The following is a 25072-nucleotide window of genomic DNA, read 5'->3' as shown; positions in this document are numbered from 1 at the left end:
ATATCTTTTGGGCAAGCTCCACAGCACTATATCAGGAAATACTTCCATATGTCTCGCATATCGTATTTACCCGCTTATTTTTTATCCATCCCAGTCCTTAAGAAGAAAAAATAAAAGTTCCTATGCAATTTTCCTCGTGGTCATTCTGCTGCGTAAATTTTTCTAGAAAATAGCCCTATCATACGCATGAACACTCACGGTTAGAGAATCTCGCACGAGTTGCCCACACTTAGCTCTCTTCAGGTAATAAATGACCGAAATCATACGAACAGCTTTATCTTCTGAGAGCAACTTCTTTACCGACCAGACATCCGTGAATACTGTTAGTGGACATTGCAGTTCATGATAGCATTATAAAGCTGAGATGATTTTTCCTTTTCTTTCTTTTATTTTTTAAACATATCGATATATTGTTAAATCATTGAACCAGCTCCCATACCAAACGTACAATAGGCGAGAAATGAAGTGGCAAAGGGCTCATGGAACAGCATGTGAAGTCAGCGAACAGTACTACTTTTAGTATTTTTTCTCACTCCCCCCATTACTAAAATCATTTCCACACTGGAAAACCGTATAAGCGAACAGTAAGTGCAATTTAATCCTCAAAGACAAAATTAAATATGATTCCAACTATTTTACTAAGTACAGCCAACCCAAAGACATTTTGCATAACTCATGGTGTTTTGAAAAGCTATTAGCGCACAGTTCCTCACGTGACAGACTCGAGAAAATTATTTTATTTACCGATCTCCAACCAATCCTCCCCACCCCGCCCTTACCTAAGTATTTTATGCAATTTAACCCAAGGGAAAATTGTTTACAACAGCCTCCATGAAAATTAACCATTTAAGAAAGCTCTAATACATAGGCGGAACGTCATTAAGATCACATCTTCTCAGAAGTAGTTTAATAGAATAAAAACTATCTGCCCCACCTTACTTCTGTCAGTGAAAGAAGGCGGTTTGTAATACCTTACAAGCTTCACAAACTTATAATTAAGGCAGGAGGTTTAGGAAGTCACATGTCCAGTGCAGTTGCACATGCCCGGGTACAAAGCTTTAACTAAGTTCTTCAGTAGTAGGTAGATGGCAAGATTAGTTTTTTTACCATTCACTAAAGTTCCCTTCAGGAGCTCTGAAACTTTTATCCTATCAAGTGTCATTAAAACCTAAAGCCGCAATTATGATATCTAATTGTACCTTTTGGTGCTCAGTCTCCGTTTACACCACTTGTCAACACCGAGATAAGAGACGAAATAAAAACAGTTCAGGGGAGGTTTCCACAATGAATTTATAACTGATGGCAAACGTAAACTATCAAGGTTTACTTTTGACATCAGTAATTTGGAATCACTTGATCACACAGCACCTCCCTCCTATCAAGCGGACTACTCCGTACTCCAATAGGGAAGGGCGGTGACCTGTCATTCTTATAACGCGTTCAATGGTTAAAAGGAAGCGCCGCGTGTTTGTTGCGTACTGCAAGCTCGACCCTGAGCCATGCGGAGTTAGGAAAATGCACGCCTATACGCGTGGACAGAGTAATTAAGGATGTTGCATTTGAAATGAACAGGCAGAACTATCCCAAGCAGTAACATACTTTAAAGAACAAATACGAAATGATAAGAGCAAGCGTTACATCACAGGAACAGGAACATCGGGGGTGCAGTACTATAGGTCCTGACTAACATTTCCATTAGGCTATATTTCCTCAGTACATGCAATACGGTTTGTTTCCTCCTAAATCGAAATTTAGGAGGAAATCCTAAATGCCACTCCGACCATCAACTATGCAATTCGTACTAACCAAAGAATTTATATAGACAAACCACAAAAATCAATAAATTTACTTAGCTTAAATTTTAACAATGCATTATATCCCATACTTAGTGTACTTATGTTTTAACAGACTTAACATAGACTATTTTAATCTTAAGCTAGAAACTCACTCGCTACGAAAACAAAAGCTACTATATACTTGTTACGATTCCTGTTTATTATTATTAATATTATTATTTTTTATCAATGCTCACAAAGTTTAATTTTGCACCGATCAATTCTTGGATGGAACAACTGGATTATTATTAAAATTAAAGAATCCGATAATACACAATGAACGGCAGTCAAATTACTCGCTTTAAAAATAAATTCCAAATGATATACGCATAGTAGTAAAACTACGCTTCTTCCCAGCTACGTACAAGTTTACAGATTTAACCAATCCATTAGAAGGATTTACGAAATCACTACGTCATTTTACAAAATGTAACTACGGTATTACTATATGAAACCACGCGCTTCATGTTTTATGCAGCAGCTGTTTTGTACAGCTGTAAAACTACCGTTACACGACAGACAAACTCCAGGTTAACCATATCTGCAGCAAGAACTGAAAATTTAATTGACAACTGGCCACGTAGACCAATATTCACTCGTATGTTAACATTTAATGCGTCCATGGTTGATGTCCAAAACGCGAGTGACTAAATACCCTCCTACAAGTAAGCCAGTATGTCACAAAATTTAACTGTTTAAAATTTTCCTCTCTCAATTGCAATGGTGGTTCATTGGCATATCATCTCATCAGATGCAATTGTCGACTTTACAAAAAAGCTACCTTTATTTTAAAGCAAAAAACTTTCGCCTCTACGAGGTCTTGATTATAATTTATCCGTATATTTTTGGTGTTTATTATACACTATTTCGTATAATAAGTCTGCTTTCAAAAAACAATACTAATGAACAGAAAGAGGTACGGGAAATTGCTGGCTTCAATGAAATGGTTAACTGACCTGAAAGGGCTCAAGTATAAAGCATGCATGAACGACACAGAAGAAAAAAACATAACTAGAAAAAGGTCAACAAACGTACAGCGTTCATACGAGCTATTTTTAGCACCAGGAAGTCAAATCCAACTAACTAATTGTCATAAAATTCAGTTTTACACAACGACGCTGTCAATATATTTACTTTGCCGATTAGATACTCATATCTGCGCGCGCCATCATAAAGAAAAGGGAAGGGAAAAAAATGAGAAAAGTAGCTTTAATGGTTACAACACAGGCTAGCGCAAAGCCTTGAGCTGTATCAAGGCCTTCCGATATTTTTCTGTTATTAATGCGAGCTTCATTTTAAGTTTGCTTATGAACTTAAAATAGTGAATACGTGCGGACATCTACTATCCATTCAAGCTCTCTTTATATTACTGTATAGAATTAAGCATTTTTAAACCAATGTTACTCATACGGTCATAATAACACACAGTGTTTTGGTACGGGCACACGGACATGCGCAAAATATAAATTTAAACAAATTCTTTCGGCTTCTAAGATTAAAATGCGATACAAAGACCACATGTTCCGAGAATCCCTTTAAAAAATGGTAGTATGACCGACACGTCGTCTTTCACGCTGTAACTGTTTAGCAGAACTGCCACCTTCGAAGTGCTGCCGAATGCAATCCTCGCTAGATAAGACCTCTTATCTGCGAGAACTGCGATTTAAATTTTGAGGCGGCAGACCGCAAGTATACCCCAATTCTCGGCGCATGCAGCATTTCACGAAATCCTCCTGCTCTTCACAAAACATCAGCAAAAGCAAGCAAACACGGTACAAACCTTGATTTACCCTCAGGCAGTTGCTAGTCTGCGGCACAAGCAGCCACACCATCGTAGCCACTATCTCAAGTCAGCAGCCGACCTGCCTCTCTACAACAAGAGACAACTTACGCCTTATTCTTCTCTCCAATTAGACTCTAAACAACGATAGCTGGACACATCCTAAATGGTTGATATTTATGCTGAAAACACAACAAATAATATCAAACATCCACAAATTTTTAACGTGAAAATTCTGCCACTTTTAACGTCACAGCACCAACACAAAACACGTCACTCTCCTTCTAGCTGCTAGATCTGTTCAGCGCTATCTATGCTCAGGCAGTATTGATTGGCTCATTGTTGTCATGTGACCACAGCAGCTTGGATCGTTGCCAGTGTGGCGCTAGTTGTACTGGAATCAAAGAAAAAAAAAATAATGGGGAAGAAAAAAGTGCAAAAAAAAAAAAAACTACAAAGAATGAATCGTCCGTTTTGGCTCCTTGCTACCCGCAAAAATATGAAGGAAACTTATGCTATCGATTGGTAGAGGAGTGAAAAATATGAAAAATAAGCCATTGAGGACAGAATGAGAGTGTAATTTTTTTACCGTTTTAATAAGTTTTAAAAAGATTTCTTATGAACACAAATTAAGATTTATAAGCCATGTAATGATAAAAAGGGCAAGAAGTGTAAAATTGATTAAGTTAATCTGCTAGAGATTGTACGCACGCGGAGTTTCTTCGTCTGAAGCTTTCTCGCAGCATCACATTCAGCTGTCACTGGAGGGTTTGCATAGAAAGTCAAGGTTAATTTTAAAATACTTTTAAGGGAAAAGAAGCTAACTAGACGCAACGATTTTTTTTGTTTGGAAAACAATATTTTCTTCTACAGCTTGGAAAACATTAGCAATAATGAAATTACTGTACCGGGAGACGCCAATCAATTATAATATGCTTCCTGTAAATTCGTCAGTAATAAAAAAAAACTTGAAGGGAACTCCCGTTAAATCTAATTCTATGAATCACTGAACTAAAGCAATTTATTTGATAAATCCGTTGTTTAAAAGATTTAAATGGAATTTTAAGTCTTGCAAACAGTCTTGTTTAAATCTTACAGCGATTTTGAAGTTCAATTCTAAAATCGCTGTTTGGTTCGACCTTCGATTTTCTGCAGTAAAAAATAATTATGTGTAACAATCAGGCTCGGCATTTCGCATCTGCAATCAGTGCAGCTGCATCGGGCTTCACTCAATCAAAATCACTTTACTTTTTTTTTTATTTAGTCCGAATTTCATTTATTAGGTGATAATCGAACAAGGTTTAAAGGCGGTTGGTGGGAGGCAATCTTAAAAAAGCTGACCGAGTTCGCAGGGCTCACAAAGAGCTCTCAGATGTAGTTGTACTTTTATTAGGTCACTTACTTCAATATTTAATTCAGGTTAAGATATAACATCGGAATTTTTGTTGTTATGTACACTGTAAATAGTGTGTCATCCTTACATGGGCAATTGGATATCGCATTCATAAGTAGATTTATTCAGCTGACTCCTTACCAATGAACGGCAATTTTTACTGATGAAAGAGTTCAAATTTCTATGACTTCGGAACAAACTACGCGAAACGTAGGCTGTCAAGTTTCATTTTATTCATCGGGTAAAGTAACTGCAGTTGTTCTATTCAATAACTTAACACATAAACCAGACTTACATAAATATGTCATAGAAATTTCAGATGAACCAATCAATTTATTCAACCTTTCTTTCATCTTTCGAACTAGGCAGGTAGACATGGAAAGAAATAGTATTCATTTGTTTTTTATAAAGTTGGGGTGACAGGAGTACTGGTTACTTACCCAATAAAATTTGAATGTTAGCTATAACCGTCGTTCTAATACGAACATCCCTGTCGCCGTGACAAAAGACCAACGTTGCAAGTATTCAGCAGCAAGCACGGGCGGTCCGAGGATTTTCTAAAGGGCTAAAGTAGTGTTCAAGGAGCATCATTAAGCTCTAATCATCAAGTAGCAGCAAAAAAAAAAAAAAAAAAAAAAATCCATATTACTTTAATTATAAAGGGAGGGCTTTAGCCTTGACCTGGGACCGTCTCTGCCAATAGGCATGCATGGAAGCATTGGTTGATGTGAAATGCAGAAGCTATCGGTAATCTTACAATTTAATGGACGTTGAAAACAGAAATGACTGTGGGCAGATATTACTGATACAGCGCAGATAGTGGGAAGTTGCCAAACAGTAGCTGTAGGAATTTATAAGGATGGGAAAAATACCTGCAAAATATTCATAAGTGGGTGGGTGGATGGAAAATGGATCGTCAGGCCACAGGTAAGGAGAAGGGATGGACTGGATTATTTAGAAAATAATCGAGGGAAAGAAGCATCCACTGGGTAAAAAGAAAAAAGTTTTCTCTGCTCCACAATAGTGCTCCCGGACCAAAAGACTGCCCATTTCCTTTGGCCATATTCAAAAAATCTATCAAGGACTAAACCATAATTTTTGTGGCTTGGTTCTAAACGAGCCTGGGCAATTTTTATGTATACTATGTTAATATTCTGTAAAACTTAAATCGGGACATTGTATTGCTAATAAATAAGGATCTAGGAATCAGCAACTATAGCATTTGCGGTGGTATATGCCAGGGGTGATCAAATTCAGTAACTATGAGAGCCTCATTTATACATTTCATTTGTATATTAAATAAAATTCACTTATGCAATAAAAACTTTCTTGTCATTTCAAAATTACGATTTATTAATCGTTTAGTTTTAATTATATTTAACCTTCTTATTTCATAAATAAAGTGGCACATTATGAAATTAATATCGTGAAATTCATCACATAAAGATAAGGAAAATACTGTAAATGAAAAAAAAAAAAAAAAAACGGAGTTAAATTTTAGTTATTATTATTATTTTATTTATTTTGTGTAGACCTCATTATTTTTTGCTATTTCCTAAGGTAAAATAAATGTCTATATATTTTTGTGCATAAAAGTTAGAAAGCATTATGTATTATTTTGAAGCATGCATTTTTACAGACAATACTTCTCTGAGAGCCGCAGTTCAAGTATGAAAGAGACAGTCTGGCTATCTTCGCATATGCCGTGCTACAGACTCTCCAAATTCAAATTATGTTCGCCCCAAGTACAGTTCACTGGTATTTTTTTATTTATTACTTTCGAAGAAAACTTCTGTGAGCACCTGCAACGGATTATTTCTGCCTTGAAACGCTCTTTGTACTAAATTTTCTCCTGCTTAAAATAATGCAAGTAATATAATAATAATAATAATAATTATTATTTTAACACTCCCAGGGCTCAACTCGTATCCATATCTGTGTACTGCATCTGCAGAAGTGTGTGCTCAAAGGCCGATTCACATGTGGTGCAGGCTGAAATATCAGGAATAATTCACGGGTTAAACGCCCTGTTCCCTCCGTCTGAGATCGGTTAACAACAGCCTCCACTGAAGGGGACTTTAGAAATCCTTCCAGTCATGGACGATATTTGAATACAGATCTCTCCAAACGGGTGACAATGGTGAAATCACTATACTGTCATGGAGGACCGCAAGAAGAAGCCCTCATGGGTAGCACAGTAGGTAGAATCGCCGTCCTCCCCATACCGGGTAGAAAAGACCTGGGTTCGAGTCCCGATGAAGTGACGAATTTTTATGGGCCTTTTTCACAACGTGGCTGAGTTAGTCGGTCTCAGGCGAGTGTAGCGTGGTTTTTTTCCTTGGAAATTCAGGTTTTTCGTTCAGCAAACAGAAAATCCACCGCAGAATACACGCACGCAATTCACAGACAGTATATACGGAGTAATATGGCCTTAGTCGCTGATGCTCCTAAAACCCAACACCAACGGCAAGAAGTAGTGGTGGTATTCTTAGATTTAAAAAAAAAATACAAAAAACACAAACGTAAAGTTTCGTGGTCTTTACAAACACAAAAACCACGAAATCATTATTCTAAGAGATGCGTAGTTCGCGAACTGAGAATATGATGCCTAATAATTCCAGTCTGGAATCTGCACTTTTGCATTCACAAAGTTAAAGACAGGTTTACTTATCATTAGAAGTGGCATGTGACCGATAAAAGTTTTGTATATATCAGTTTGCGGGTAAATGGCATCAGTTATCAACCTATGAACTTAATTATCGATAGACGTTTTATCCATGTTGTCTTAATAAGTCCCCCAAGCAAGACGCGTAAATTTGTGGTCGCATCACATTGTCCATAACAAGAATACTATTTTTTTTTTGGTTTTTATACATACGAGTAAAATTTTTATATATAATAGTATATTCAAGGCCTCCATAGCCGAGTGGTCAGGGGCGGGAATGCAGTAGCACACGCTCTTTGAGTAGACCGGGGTTCAAGCCCCTGACTGCTGAATACGGTCGATCTGCCAACCCGCACTGGACCAGCGTGGCAGATTATGGTCCATTTCCCTCAGTATGAATTGTTGAGGAGGCTTCCATCCTGCAGTGGGTTGATAATGGCTGCACTTTACCTTTTAGTATATTCAAAATTTCCTATTATTGTGGAAATGAGTGAATGTGTGAACTCTGAAGCAAAACTTCCTTCAAAGTAAAGGCCAATGAGTAGTAACATATTTTCCAGCGATTGTAAATTGTTGAAAACAACTGAAGAAGTCATTTTGTTGTTTTGGCTCATTATTTTAAGACAATGAGACATTGGAGTATCGTGTCTGTAAAGTGCGCGTATTCTATGGTCGATTTACTTTGCTAGATGAAAAACCCGAGTTTGAGGGAGAAGTCATTTTGTACCACCAACTTTCGTAACAATTAGAGGAATGGTGTATGCGATTAAAGGCATAATTAAAAACCCTAACCCTCCTCAGCGAGATTATCAGGCTCCCTGTGCTCTTCAACCACTATACCTTTGGGTATAGTGGTTGACGACTGTGGGCCTTAGAGGTACGGTAATTCCACCAATGTCCATCGTATATCATTCAGCAACTATTTTATCCTCGTATTGTGCAAGATCCGATGAATAGAGTGAACCTTTTAATGCTGTTATTCAAATTTATTAAAGTAAGGTAAGGTAATGTTTAACCAAAATGCACTTGTATGAAATTGTACTGACAGACTTAGCGTGAACTAGGTCCCAAGCGGTTGATTGGTTTACTTCTGCTTAAAGTTATCACTGTGACAAGGCTGTTCAGTAAACTGCGCAGGCTGAAAAACGCGAATTCTATTTTGAAAAGTAACTATAGGAGCACATATCTCCAACTTTATACACTGGGCGATCACTGAATTATGACCACCCTTATGAAAACTGAATGCTACCCGTTGACTACATAAGGTACGAGAGTGCGGAGTTAGTCGACCTACGTAGCATAGTAGTTAGTCGACCTAGGTAGCATAGGTGTCAGTGGTTCAGGAATGGTTTGAGGAACACAGTTCTGACTTGCAGTACATCGATTAGCCTCCGAACTACCACCGATATTAATCCCATAGAGCACTTGTGGGACACTATGGAAAGGCATATCAGGCGTCCTGGTACACCAATCACCTCCATACCTGCACTGCTGACCGCATTACACACAGCTTGGTTGGCCATACCTCCGGAACGCTTCCGACATCTTGTTGGATCAATGACACGTCGGATAGCTGCTGTACTGAGGGCAAAAGGAGGAACTACGAAGTATTAGGTAGGTGGTCATAATTCAGTGATCACTCAGTGTATATACTGCAGAACCAACAAGCACATGTCTACTGTTTTGTTTGCATGGAAAGTTAAATAAACAGCATCATCTTTGCAAAATTATTTACACTGAGCAGAATCAATATTCTTTTCCCCACTTAAATTTTCCTTCAAGATGCTTTTATCAGCTGATCCCTTGAAATACGCCCTCGTGAGTAGCACAGTTGGTATAATCACCGTCCTAACCACATCGGGTCAAAAGACCTGAGTCCGAATCCCGTCAATAACGCGAGGAAGTTTTATATGCCTTTTTCACAATGTGGCTGAGTCAATTGGTCTCAGGCGAGGACAGCATGGTGTTTCCTCCCAGAAACTCGGGTTTTAATAAACCAAAAAACACACGCAGTTTACAGATATTTTATATATACGCCTAAGTTGCTGATGCGTCTAAATCATTACAACAACCAACCCTTGAAGAATGCCCTACCAGTGTTTTTACTGTTTGCGTATATACATGTTTTTATTTATTTCAAAACCATATAAATGGAGTATTGCTCTATGGACTTAAATATAATAATCCATTGCTTTGCTACCTAACTACAAACTACTGATTAACAGTACCTGACGTCACTCGTGATACGTCAGTCAACTCCGGATATTATAATACAAATATGTACTTATGCGCAGCTTCTAGTCGAATAAAGACCATACTTAGATACCTGGGAGAGCACAAAAATTACTCTCAGCTGTCATTTAACCATAACTTCAGGGAAGCCAGTCTATTGCTTTTACTGATGACGCCGGTTGATCTAAATGGACTCGCTAGGGCAACCAAGGTCATGCAAAAGCAAAACACTGAATTCCTAAAGTCAAATGTCATTGCAATTTGTTCGGAAGCGCTGCTTCTGTTCAGGCACAGATCGCCATCACCCTTCGAAATATGCGCGAGGAGAATAAAAGAGTTCGTTGGAGCGAAGTGACTGAGAGCAGCGTGCCACGTGGAACAGTAAATTTTTTCGACTGATGTATGATTTTCCAGTCGTATGAACAATTAGTATAATTTGCTATTTCGTTCGTAGCGTGAAATTATTGTAAGAAATCGCCACGGCCCTGTAATTTTTATCTCGTTGTTTGACTTCGGGCAATCATTTCCACTTACGTCAAGTTACGTTTATTTATAAATTGTTATTCTGTCATGTATTCGTAGCTCGCTAATAAGAATCTCAGCCCGCGGAAATCTCTGGAAGTGTTTACTTCCTCCAATTGATGTTATTTCTGATTTTCTAAGAACTTTACACTAAAGGATTATGTGCAATCTATTATTATCGTCATCTCGCAATTACAAGTGTACTTTACAAGAAATATTTCGAAAGCATCTCTACTTTATAAAAAAAAAAACTGCAGAACATTCGTAGAACTTTTTTTTTACCTATAGATATCTTCCGTTTAAAAAAAAAAAAGTTACAAATATACTTCATCATCTGTTTGATGACATTGTTGGGTGTATCCTGACTTTTTACGGTATTTAGACCTGTTTATGAATCTTCAATTGTTTTTTTCCTTCAAAAGTGAAAAAAATGTTTCTGTCGATGTCCATTGCATCACGATACTTATCTCAGAAACGGAGAAATAAGGTTTCCGGCTCCTGTGAAAACTTTATATACCGGATATTTCATGTTTTGAAGAAAAAAATAATAAATAAATAATTCCTATATTGCGCAAAGATCTTTTTCTTGTACTTCCCTGAAGATTTTTATGATAAAATCTATTAAAACATTAATTAAACAGCACATGAAATCATTATTGATGTGGTAATTTTAACAACTAACAAAATTATGAATTCAATAATCCGAACATTGCTTGACTTAAATTACCGAATAATTTGGAGTGAAATGCGAGACACTTCTTTACGCGGCATCGTTGCAACGAGGATATTTATGTTGCAAAAGTTATTTTTAAGTAACTATTACCATTTAATCAAAATAAAGTAACTATAGACCACGTGGCCAGTTTACTAGGCACACCGACCTAACAGCGAGTACCCCATTTAGCTTTCTGAATACCTTAAGTCGTCGGGGCATGGACTCAGTGAGGTTCCGAAAGCATTCTACAGGTATGGTGGCCGATGCAAATTCGATTGCATCTCGTAGTTCTGCCGTAGACTGAACGGCAGCGGATCACTGCCGCGAACAGCTCGTTCATCTCCTCCCACTAATTCTCAATCGTGCTGAAATCCAGTAACTGAGCAGATCAATAAAGAGTCGTAAAATCACCCTCATTTTCATGGAACCAGTCCCGAACAACCCATGACCAAGGCATATTATCCTGCTGGAAGCTAACAGTTACCAGATGGATAAACTGTAAGCATGAAGGGGCAACAAAGTTGAAATACGCTGAGGCCTTCACAACTTGATCCATGGGTATAAAGGGCCATGACGTGGGCTACGAACATATCCTCACACCATCGCTTCCAGCAGTAGTCTCCAGTGCTCACACCTCGCGCGATGGGTTTACTGATATGAGCTACTGTCGCCATGCTCTAGTCCTGCCGTTAGTAAGAAAAAACTGGAACTGGAATTCGTCACATAAACCGTCCTTTTCCCACAATCTCAATGTCTCAATTCACACTGCGATATGTTTCTTAACCTTCTCAATGTCTAGTGCCGGTTTTCCTGTGCCCACTGTATTCGTTACTGTTTGCTCTTAGCTGACTGGGGTGGAAACCCGAGAGGTTTTCGTCACAGCGACCATTCTGAAGATGACTTTACAATTGTATTGATAGAAGATCATGCACGGCCAAATGTACAATGTAGGCCATTTCACAATGCGGACAATAAGTCAAACTGAGGGACTAGTCTGGTCTGTTTACACCTGACAGAAATTTCAGTTAATTCAAGTGATTAGTGTACCTAAATATCAAAAATTATGAGATCTGAAAAAAATTAAATCAAAAGATTTAATAGTAAATAACGTATTCATTTGCCTTTGTTTAATTACCGTTCGCTTAGGTGTTTTACTTTCACATACAAATAAAATAAATTTTCTGCTTATTCTCTGGGATGGCTATATAAATTCAGAAGAGGTAGGGTTGCAGTAGAAAATACAAGAACATTTCCGTATTTTAGTCATGTGGGCTCGAATCACAGTCAACCAAATGCAAGCACTCCTGCAACTTTATTAGGTTACTGGATGCCTTTAATTCACCATATTCAATTTTATTTCACACTGAATAATCTGAATTGAGGCTACTACTTTATAAAAGTGCCTTTTTTGGTATGCAGTCTTCAAAAATAGGCGCATTCCCATTTTTTTGTAGAATTTAGAATTCTGAAAATCGTATTGACTAAAGAAACTAATTCAAACAAAAAAAAAAAAAATCATGAACCATGCATTTCCGTCACGCATCACCCTGCGTCAGGTTGAATAAACTGCAAACAAGGTTGGATTACCGCGGATCAACGACAAAAGGATACGAAACTCCGTCCACTTTTCTGTACAATGCACCCTTTGTTAAGAGAGATGTTGAACTCGTAATAAGAGTTCAACATCTGGCTTTTATAAATTCCTGGAAACTTTCTGTTTCGGCGTTAAGTTGACATGTATTTTAAATAATTTCTTTGTTCAGTTGCAAGTAAATTTATTTTAAATTACGCATAATTTATAATTACAGTTTTAAATATTCAATTCAAAATTCTTTTTTCAAATAATTGAGCTGGGTCTTCATTGATTTATCTCTCGTATTTCTCAAAACTTTTATTCAAATCAGTATTATTATTTTTTAAACAATCAAATAATGATGTTATAAATATTTCCTTATTGTAATTGTTTTTCCATAAAAAAGTTTTGTGGGAAAACCAAAATGTTCTCCCGAAGTGCCCAGTAATCTACAACTACACTACTATATTATACTAAACATTAAATAGGATTCTTATTAGAATATAGCAATACAAAAATTACATAGGCTGATAATTTAATCCACTGAATGGTAGCGCCACCGTACAACCATTCAATTTTCGGTGAACTGTCGGCAGATGGCAGGAGAGTGCATGTCAAAGAATACGCTGACATAGCTGCACGTTTTGACATGTTATCGGGTAGCTGCAAAGTGGCTTTAAGTTATTTGTTGTTTTAGGTACTTAAAATAGATTGGCGCAAACGCGCATTAGCTATTAGCAAAAACGTTACTCAAATATAAGTAAGTTATAAGAGGTAAGAGCTTATGGATATTAAAATATTTAATTGTTCTCTCTCTCTGCATGTTCGTTTGTGTGAACTAATATTCGAAATTTAAACCATGTCCTTGCTTCTAAACAACAAGCGTCTACCTATATACCAAGGACAAACAATTATTTTTAATTTTTATAACAAAACAGTCAGAAAATTTTATTGTTCCTTATGGGAATTTCAAGAGGGTCAATGTTTACAGAATAAAATGAAAAATGAGTAAAGTGGGAATATTTGTTTCACCAAATAAGAATGTTAAAAGAAGAAAAGAAAAGATAAGAATTGATGCCGATTTTCATAAAAGCATTAAACGAAGTTCATCACTTTTATATAATAGAAAAAAAAATGTCACCGACAATCAGAAATCTAAAGACAGTTTTAGAGCGAAATCTTGATTTATATTTTTGGGATTATATCTATATATACAATCTGTTCGGCACCAACAGAAAACCGGCAGAAACGCAACAACAAACACAGGAAGATAATCTCCACATATTAACATCTGAAGTGGAACATGCCATCCGAATAACAAAGCCAGGCAAGGCCTGTGGACCTGATCAGATTCATGTGGAACTGCTGAAACAACTAGACTACAGCAACATCCAACAACTAACGAAATGGTTCAATCAAATCTACAACAACAACGACATTCCATCAGAATGGCTCCAATCCATCTTTGTGGCCCTACCAAAAAAGGCTACCAGCCGGAAATGCGAAGACTTCAGGCTGATCAGTCTAATGAGCCAGGTGCTAAAAGTCTTCCTCAAGGTGATTCAGCAAAGGATAAGATGTAAGTGCGAAAGTGCACTAGGAAACACACAGTTCGGATTCTGCAGGGGACTAGGCACCAGAGAAGCAATTTTCTGTTTACAAATATTGCTACAAAGGTGCTATGAACATCAAAAAGACGTGTATATATTTTTATTGACAACGAGAAAGCCTTCGATTCAGTAGACCACGACCGCCTAATTGACCGACTGAAAAAACTTGGGCTTGAAAACAATGATATCAACTTTATTACAACTCTCTACTGGAATCAAACAGCCCGGCTTCGCTATGACAACGATCTGACAGACCCAATTCCAATAAAAAAAGGCGTCCGGCAAGGCTGTCCATTATCTCCCATTCTTTTTAACATCTATTCGGAAATGATCTTCGACCAAACACTGGCTGACAAGAACATCGGCATAAAAGTTAACGGACACTACATCAATAACTTAAGATATGCCGATGACACAGCACTAATAGCGGATTCAGAACAAGATTTACAGACCATCTTGAACGAAGTGGACATAGAAAGCCAAGCATGGGGGCTACGAATCAACAAAAAGAAAACAAAGGTGATGAAGGTCAGCAGGACTGCAAGCAAAATCACGATGAAACTAAACAACGAAAAATTAGAGCAAATACACCGCTTCAAGTATCTCGGAGTACTCATTGATGACCAGCTGAACCATGAGGCCGAAATCAAAAGCAGAATTGAACAAGCCAGGCAGGCATTCACCAAATGGAGAACCCTCCTCACCGACAGAAGCTTGAACATCATGCTCAAATTACGCACATTGAAATGCTACATCTGGCCAATACTGCTCTACGGTGTAGAAACCTGGACTCTAACATCAGCCACTACAAAAAAGCTCCAGGCCTTCGAAATGTGGCTCTACCGAAGAATGCTGAAAATTCCGTGGACAGCCAAGATAACCAACGCACAGGTCCTGCAGGACATGCACACGGAACGGGACCTGCTCAAAACCATCATCAGCAGGAAATGCAAATACCTAGGTCACATCGCTAGGAACCAACAAAAATATCACCTACTACCACTCATCCTGGAGGGAAAGATCGAAGGCAAGAAACGCCCAGGCAGACCGAAAATGGCATGGCTAGATAACATCAACACCTGGCTTCACATGACAACAGCACAAATTCTACACGCAGCGCTAGACAGAGAACAATATCAAAACGAAGTCGCAAACGCCATTCGGCAGCATTAAAGAAGAAGAAGAAGGGATTATATCTTGATTTTATTAAAAGAAAGGGCTTTAAGTGAAAAAGAAAGCAAATAATAATCTATAATTGTTTTTCATGGGCTTCTGAATATAATTTGAAAAACTGCCTCTTGGCAATTTAATTTAGACGGCTGATGACACAATTTTGTAAGTAGTAATAAATATTATTATATTTGTACTGTTACACATAAAAGACTGCTATACAAATTGAAATAGTGTGGCATTAAGGTTAGATTGCTGCTATGGAAAAAGGGATAGTTGAGTGGGAGAAGACAGAGAGTGGTTATCAACGAGCAGAGATAAGGAGGTGATTATGCCATTGTACAAGGCAATGGTTAGATCGCATCTTGAGTACTGCATACAGGTCTGGAAGCCTCAGTTTAGGAATAACGTGGATCTGTTGGAACAGGTGCAGAAAGGACAACAAGATTGGTGAGAGGGAGCAAAGTGATGCTTATACCGGGAAAGGTTTCAGGTTTTCAAATTGCAGATTCTGGAGAGTAGGCACCTGCAAGAAGATCTGATTAAGGTGTTTAAGGCTTTGAATAGATTGAGTAAGCTCAATGCTCATGGAGTTCTTCCTCTTGCTCAGACAATTGAGGGGGCATGAATTCAAATTGAGGAAGGATAATTGCAGGTTAGACGTGGGGAAGTTTGGCTTCAGCCAGAGGGTGGTTGATTGTTGGAACAAACTCCCATCTGATGTAGAGGTGGATAGTTTGAATAAATTCAAGGAAGAACTAGACAAGTTATTGGAGGGGATGGAAAAGTAAAATGGAAGGTGTAGTCTTTTACTTTATTTATTTATTTTTTTGGCTGATTCAGTATGACCTTTCTTTCTTTAACTATTTACCACTACTGTTACTGCTGATAATAATGATAATAGTTCGGCGCCTCATAAATAACATTCTGTATCCATGACCGTGAAATAGCATCATCAATGCTCGAAGTGAAGCGCCAATGTAGTTGAAATATCTAAAAGTATGAACCGTTCTGTGAGCGGTTAAGAAAGGAAAATCTGAGCGGTAAGGAAAATCTGACGACTGAACAATGGTTTGCTGCTCGCAGTTGTATTCAACGTTGCATGAATTCTAGAGACTGAGGGAAATATCAGAGGTTTATGGAGACAAGTGTTTGAAGAAAACTGTAATTTTCAAGTGGCACAGGTGCATAAAAGAAAGGCAAGAATCTATAGCTGATGATCACTCGTGGCCTGGACAGCCGAGAACTCCATCACTCCAGAGAAAATTGCAAGACAAGAGAATCGCACTCCGTCAGCTAAGTAGCAGAATGCCAATCGCGAATCTGTGCTCGCAGTATTCCACTGTTTGACATCTGATTAGAAAGAAAACCATGTGAAAGCGTGTAGAGAAATGCTAACACGGTGAAGAGTTTATTAGTTGCACAGTGAGGAGAGGTTGCTCAATCTTCAGCTCTCCATTATGTAGCTCACAAAACGGTTCACTTACAGCACGTAACTTAAGGCCACTTTACAACTGCCAGAAAATATGACAAGAATTGTTGCAAGTCAGCGTATTCTTGGATGTACACTCTTCTGCCTTTTAAAGGCAATTCGTCAAATCTTGAATGGTGGTAAGGTGGCACTGCCATTCCGCGAATTAAATTATCAGTTTGTGTAAGTTAAAGTTTTTGTTTTAATGCTATTTAGGAAATTAGAAGTGGTGTTTATTTATCTTTTTTTTTTTACAATGAATTAGCATCTCCATATGTTAAAGAAGAATTTCAGTGGTTTGTGCTGGGAAGTATTTTGGATTGCTTATCTGGAGGGGGGGGGGTCGTTTTAGCGTTATCTCGTTTGTCATTTATATTTGCAGGGCCAGAAAAGGGCTGAAATGATGAACCTGTTGAGATAGCCAATACAATTCACTCTTTGGAGAAGGGAGGTTACTGGCTATTCTCAACAGGTTTCATTACTTGTCTGTTATTTGCAGGGCCTTTTAAGCGCTTGGATAAAAATAAGGAAACTGCACTCCTTCCTCTAGATATGAGAGGTCCCAACGTTCAGTCTGTCGCCCTTTCCTTCCCCAAACATTAAAAGATCCGTGTTCATTTTGTCTCCCCAGGGCTGGCGCCTGAATGAGATCGCTTCTGCATCAGCATGACCTAGTCATAAGATATTCAAAAGTAACAGTATTTCTAGCAACCATTACGCTGCGGTGGTGTACAGAAGGAGACCTAATTTGTTTAGGGAAGAGACCTACGTTAAATTTTCGGGGAGAGAAGAACTTCAAATTTACGTTACTCCACTGATTATCAAAACGTAAAAGCTACACGGAACAGAGGTTCTCCAAGTAACTTACGTAAAACTGCCGGTTTATCAACGGAGTCTGCATAGAAGAAGGAAGATGTATGCCCCATCGTTTACTGAAATTGTTAGAGAAAGTTGAATGCACAAGTTAAAAAAGAACCTTTCACGGCATAGCTCGAAATAGGAGTTCCATATATCTCTTATTATACGCTCACCTATGCATGAGAACAAATAACACTAATAGGCGATTCTTTGCTTGAAAACGTGCCTAAAAGCTGGTTACAATCTAAGGGTATGATGGAAAAATCGAACTTTCCTAGTTTCGAGAACGATTGAAGAAGTTGGAAGGAAAAAGAGAAAAATAATAAAAGAACTGTTTTTAACAACTGAATAATTGACGAGGAAGGAATGGAAATAAAATATATCAGAAATACATTTATTAAATTATATACGTTGACCATGGCTGGAAAAATCGAAATTGATTATGTAGATTTACTGTTCTGTTGCAATTGTTAGATACTTTCTTAATATGTACAGGATCCAGTAGCCACCCGACTCCCTTCAGAGAGTAATTTTTAGAATGAATTTTAGCGTGAACCTTTCAGATTTAGAATGGTAAAAGTCCATGAGTAGTGAACCAGAGTAGTCTGACCATCAGAATCGTCCTGTATAGATATGTTTATTAAATCATAAGATGCTAAAGCAGATTAACATCGTATCAGCTCCTGGCAGCAACTGCGTACTATTGAGTGCATTTTAGTCACCTTACAACGTCACCTGATTTCTGTAATCGTAGTGCTTCTCGCTGAAAGCCCATCCGGACGTATATCAATTATTTCCCAGTCAAGGCCGGATGTACATTCAGAATTATGCAGCCGGACGCCAGAAGCTATGGGGATGGAGAGGAAGTTACAGTCAACACGCATTTGCTACGACTATCTGTATGTGGAATTCATTTGTGAGATTTAGCAGAGATGTTAATCTGATGGATGAGTTCAGAGACAGCGAGTTAATGGAGTTCGTTATTGCCCTTCGTAACACGTACCCCCTGGTTACCGAGATGGGTCACTGTTGAATTTTACAGCAAAGCTTTAGGTCACACTCCTTTCCTTGCTCCTTATTAACTATCGCCACGACTGTCCCGAAATATCCCAAAACTTGTCCTCCGGGCAAAACGAGAATTTCCAGGAATGATTAGTTATTGTGTTTGCATCCGAAAATTTATGACTGCAGTGAGATTCACTGCGTAAGTTGGTTAGTAATTTTAGACTGTGTTGGATCAGTTAAGAGTGTTTTAAAAATTCTGTTTAATATTTCCAAAAGCTGGAAACATCTTGTGGCTGGAAGAGTACTGCGTGATCGCGCTTTAAATTTATACGTTGTACTGCAAGTCCCCACTGTTAATAATGTGTTTAGCTATGAGTTCGAAAATAATCAGGGAATAATTTTGCTATTTTCAGAGGAGAGTGGATTTCTGGGTGAATTCTCATCTTTTCTGAATCCCCGTAGTATGTAACAAGGCCACTGTACGAAAAAGCACTAGCGAAGAAAGATAAGAACGAGAGTTCTCATATGCAAATACAAAAAAGAAGAGAGTAAATCATATAGGTCCCTTAAATGGATGCAGTGGAAAGTCTACAGGAAGCCAAATAGAAACGTTACATGACTTGAACAGATATATAACATCGATATTTACAGTCTAAAGAAAGCGCGAATCTCTGGGGAACATTAAGGAGTCAGATCGCTGTAAAATAAGTGATATAATGATCTCAGAGAAGCGTTTCTTAGAGAAGCTACTGAGGCTAAAATCAGAGGGTAAGGCACCAGATGAGGATGATATACATTGTTATAATTAAAAAGGCTACACGTAGGTGTATAAAACAATTGGGAATGTTAATGAAAACGTCATCGAATATTTATCAAAATCACTAAGATGGTGCTAAAGAGGAGTTTGGTTAAGTCAGCGAGTTTGACTTCTGTGGTGGGAAAGTTAAATAAGAGTAGTTAAGGATGCCATTCGAGACAGCCCCGACGAGAATAGCATCGTGAATAGATACCGCATGGGCTCTTTAAAGGGAGTTCATGTCTGATCAATCTGGTAAATTACTATGACGTAGTTATTAAGTTCTCAAATTGTACCCCACTAGAGAAGGGGTGCCATTTGAGAACAGGCGAGAAAAGTGTTGCTGAGGGCAAGAGCAATAGCACTGTGAAACTGGATTATGAAGCGTCTCTTTTGATCTAAGCCACCGGTTAGGAAGCAAACAGGAAATGAGTGGACGTCCAGTGTTCAAGAAAAAAGGAAGCGGCGTCAGGGTGACTGATATTTGGGTAATTTCGATATATTTAGCAGAGAAGGTGTGAACACGAAACTGAGTGTTCTGGAGGTGAACGGCAAACATGAAAAGGTCATACTGCAGTGTGAAAAAAAAAAAGGAAGAAGATTTCTAGAGAAAGGTTGGTTTGTGCGCTAGGGAGACGGCTGTGCTCCGATGTTTTAGCAAATAGGAAGGAATGAAAAATTAAACAGAGTACTGTATTGGGATTGGTTGCGAGTCCTTTGGGGAGGCGTTCCAAACTTGAGGGAAAAAGAAAGGTTCGGGGGGAGTAATTGGGCAAGTGTCCACTCTGTAACTTACTTCTCTGCGGTCTAAGAGGAAAAAGCCGTGAGTTGCGGGTTGAAGTGGAAATAGATATTTTGGTGGTCGGAATTCATATCTCGTGGTAGCAAGATGAAGAAGAAAAAGAAAAAAAAAGTAAGAGAAAGAAAGCCTTGTCCGGCATCGGAAGACAGTGATCGGCGTCCCTGGCAACGTAATCCCAACCTCCGAAGTTATGTCGTGTAAGAGCCTACACTTGTGTTTAGGGTCCGGCCCGTTGAGAAATGGCCAGTTGTGCAGATATGTGAGCCAAGAAAAGAAAGAATGCCAGTCCACCACGGAAAGAAAAAAAATCAGAGTGCCCAAGAAATGAACTTAAGCCTGTCTGCCACGAAGGAAGCCTGAACTCAAGGAAATTGGAAGTAGCGACCATTTCGGAACGTAAGTCTGTTCCTGTTTTTTTTTTTATTGAACCCCGACCTCATGGACTCACAATCTAAACACTGTAAGAAATTGATTGATAGTGCTTTCTAAAGAAAATTCAATTGATATAGGTAAGTTGGTTACTAAGGTTGAGATAAATTGTTATGAATGTTAATGATTATGAAATAATGTAAGGGTGGTACAGGGGTAGTAAAAAGAGAGAAATAGTATAAAAGAATTAATAAAGAAATATAATCATAGGGGTAATAAGTCGAGGATATGCTAACATGTATCATTAATTTAGACAAGGTGTCTAGAAATGATAACTTGACAGATACGGTTTGTAGAGAAAGAAATTTTATTTATTGGGAAACCTCTTGAATAAAGGGAGTAAGGAGTAAGTAATGATCTGTAGTGAATATTACTGATGTAAGAGGATACCAGTTGTAATACATTTCATATGTTAAAAGCTAAGAGATCTAACAAAATAATAAGATTTGTAATGGGTATTACTGATGTTAGCGATAATAAATAGTAATAGATGAGAATGATTGGATATTCATTGAGGATTCATAATATGTAAGATACAATTGATACAAAGTAAAGTTGATAATTTGTAACGGAATTGGAACGACCTCAAGCATTAGTCCTGAGGAAGAGACAGCGTATTGTACTGTAGTATGGTTTATATGTATATATAGAAATTGATATGCACATATGTAGTTTGTTTTTTCATGTAAATGTTGTATATAATGTTCATTAAAGGTTTGAGATTTTTATTGTAAAAAATGTGTCTTTAATGATCTGCTAACACAACGCTTTACACCTAGAATCTATAATTTTCTGTGAATTGCAGTTAGATTTGCATTTTGTGAGGTGGCCTTGTGACTTCAGTAGGGTGGAAGTCAAACTCAACAAAAACTACCAAATAATACATTATTTTTCCCGAACCCTCACAGTAAGGTACCAGACATGAAATTTTCCAAGCAGTGCAAATAGGTGGATTGGAAGGCACATGCTGTCTTTCTTGTTTGTCTATAATTTTTAGACGAAGGAGCTTGTTTATAATTTATAGGACCTTTGCAAATGGGAAGAAGGACGTTTATTCTTCTTTTTTCAAGGTGATGATTAGATGTTATTTGGAATATTGTATTCAGATCTGGAGACCGCACCTAAAAGAAGACATATAGAACTTCTGGAGACGGATCAGAGAAAAGCGACCAGATTGGTGATGAGCGTAAAGCAATGCACATAACCAGATATCTAAGGGGTAATCTGGTTGATGGCATTAAAAAAGCACCGACAAGAACCACGAGGCGCAAATATAAAATCGCATGGAATAACGGAAGACTGTATCTCATGAAGTTCATCTACAGGCAGCGGGTTGTCGAACACTGGAATAAGTTGCCTCAGATGTGACAACAGAGCGAATCTGGCTTTCAAAGCGAATTTGGATGGTAACCCTGTGGAAACGGGAACATTATGAATATTTATTTCATTTTTATTTTATTGGTTGATGCAGAAAAAATCAGCTTCCTTGATCATTTGGCCTTACCTATACTAAATATTTTTTTTCCGTCTCGGATGATTACAACGCCAATCAGAAATGTTAAATTTCCAGAGGTGGACTAGCCATAGGGAGAGAGAATTCCCCTCAGCCAGACCTGAATCCGATTGAGTAGGTCTGGGATCCTTTAGAATATTTATACCACTCCAAGTGTTGCTATTATTTATTTATTTTGAATATGACAAATTATATATAAACTCAAAGAATAAAAATATAAAAAATGTTTATAACGCCATTGAGACGGATCAGTTGAACCATTGCTGATGTTACTGATCAGGTTAACATCAGCAATGGATCAGTTGAACCATTGCTGATGTTAACCTCATCAGTAACAGGTTTGCTGCCAGTTTGTCTTGTTGGTGATGACACACAGAAAATTAACGCAAGATTTTGAAGAGAGAAAATAACTTTTAGAGCAATTTAGTGGCAAATTGAGCTTAGGAAAACATTGTTCTTAACGGAATTTTCTTTCAAACCAATAAAAGCACACGTAAATTACGTAAAATGTAAAATTCGGCGATTATAACATCGAGGAAGCAAAACATACCTAATAGGGTTCGCCCTAATATTATTACCCAAGAAAAAGTGTCGCCAGTCTGTCCATAGGAGTTTCAGTCATTTGCATAAGTTATTAAACGACTTGCGTGAGAAATTGCGTTTGCTTCCCAAGATACTGAACATCATTATGACTGTATCAAATTGTTATATTCACAGTGGCACTTCAATTTACATTAATACATAAATAATTTTAGCTTGTGTATGTACAGATGTAATTAGAGAACAGGGGGCCAACACTTCATCAGGTGTTTCTGATAAATTCTCCAAGATCTCCTTTAACACCGATAAAGGTATCTACTGATACTTCAGTTACACAAATATTCATATATTCTTATGTGTACGAAGTAAAGCTAAAATCTCTGAATGAAAACTCCATGATTGTATACCAAAACTGGCTTATTCTAGATTAAGCTGCATCGTATCAGATTACCGTTGAAACAAAACAAGGTGTAACTCGCGTTCCAATATTTCTGACAAATTGTTGGTCACCGTAGCTGAGTGCTCAAAAGCGACAGTACACTCGAACATGAGTTTGAGTTGAACGTGGTTCAAGCCTATATGATCGCTAAATTCGGTGATGTTCTTGCATTCTATCTATTTAGACAACTGCTGACCGTATTTGAGTATTCCGGAATAAACAGGAATTTCTCTATTAATTAAGAGTTAATCAGCAAAAATGGGTTAGGATTGACCTATTGTTGGGGAGTCCAACAATGGAATGATCCATTTTCTAGGATGGCAACGTTTTTCAATTTAATTTCTGCTCAATTCTAAGTTACTCGGCCCTCATCCGACAATAAAAGCCATCATTGCACACCGAGCTCACAGATATCTTCCTTTAATAAATAATAAACATATAAGAATCGATTAAGGTTATGTACACGGGCTATCAGCGAATGGCATGAGGAAGGATATTCGCTAATAAAACAAAGTTACAAAGAACGTTAATTGGTACCAAGGAAATCTGGACATCAGCTTCTAAAAAATGAATGCTCTTTACGTTTCCACCTTAGTCACCAAAAGTTTTTTTTTTTTGTGTGTGTGTGCCCTGATATCTTAAATATTGCACGAAGACAACGTCAGTGCCTTTTTGCCGATTTTTTAGAAGCATTACGTATCTCCTTCCCCGAGGAGTCAATAAACGAAATGGTCTGCCAGAGAGGAAAGACTTTTATTGTGATAGAAGGTTGCTCCTTCATTGATAGATAAACTGCACAACCGTAGTCATGTCACATGTCAAATAATGTACTAGTCTGCAGCTGTTAAAAGGGATTCGGCTATTCCCCAAACATTGCTACCAGGTAATTAAAACTGATGTACAGTCAACAATTGAACAGTTCTAACTTTAGCCGCCTTCTGAGATATTTTTGCACTTCAGTGTCGGAAAGAGGCCCGAGGGTTATTTTAGGATTCTCAGTGCACTAAGATCGACTTATTAATTCCTGGAGAAAGGGATGCCCTAGCAAAATTATTTTCTGTTGCCTTTGTGGAAGGAGGAGAGAAAACAGAGTACTACTTGGGAAATCTAATAGTCCAAGAGCTATTCGAGTACTTTCGCTGCTCATTACCACTCATCCTAATAAGCAGTAAAAAGTATTATTATGTCAGAAGCAAATACCCCAGACCTCTCTCACCTGCGCTGCATGATTAATTGGATTATTTGGAAGAAGCATTCTGCACGTTTTCTGAGTGACAGGATTGCATTATTTATCCACTAACGAGCTGTCAATATGAATAAAAAAAAAAAACTAAAACACTAAATTTATTAACCTATCACGTTAAGAGAAATGTGACCTGTTAAGAAGCACTTTTAGCGTGAGTAAGACTATTTCAGATTCCCAAATATTATACTCTGAAATTTCATCGCAAATACCTTCGTGTAATGTGTGTACTTGTTTGTAGAAGGTTAAACAAGGAACTTGTTTTGAATCTACGAAGCTGACAGGTTTTTTGTATGTCAAGCAGTCTTGCCAATGTGCTAAAAAGCTGACAGTGTCCAGTAGCGGGAGTCAAGTGTCATATAACGAGCAAAAACTTGGCTGGTTGCTAATGAAAAGTTCAGAAGCTGTAATCATACCCGCCTCCCACGCAGAGAATGAATCTTAGTTAACTATAGCCTAGTTAAAAATCTTTATAATCTTC

General features: G+C 37.8%; 1 protein-coding gene across 3 annotated transcripts in view; it reads right to left on the bottom strand.

Moving 5' to 3' along the window:
• The window catches only part of Sema1a (semaphorin 1a), a 699485-nt gene that overhangs the window by 550081 nt on the left and 124332 nt on the right, over positions 1-25072 (bottom strand). Inside the window, exon 1 of one of the 3 annotated variants that reach the window (XM_090377934.1) lies at positions 3616-3902. The exons of the other annotated variants lie outside the window; for them this stretch is intronic. The gene's annotated coding sequence lies outside the window, so the exon portion shown is untranslated. Of the gene's footprint in view, positions 1-3615; positions 3903-25072 lie in introns of those variants that run through there. 3 annotated transcript variants of the gene reach the window in all.

This window comes from Mastigoproctus giganteus, chromosome 7, assembly GCF_048544385.1.
Source record: "Mastigoproctus giganteus isolate SK-2022 chromosome 7, ASM4854438v1, whole genome shotgun sequence".
Lineage (NCBI taxonomy): Eukaryota > Metazoa > Arthropoda > Arachnida > Uropygi > Thelyphonidae > Mastigoproctus > Mastigoproctus giganteus.
Note: the sequence above shows the minus strand (reverse complement) of the source record. Positions and strands in the feature narration are given on the sequence as shown.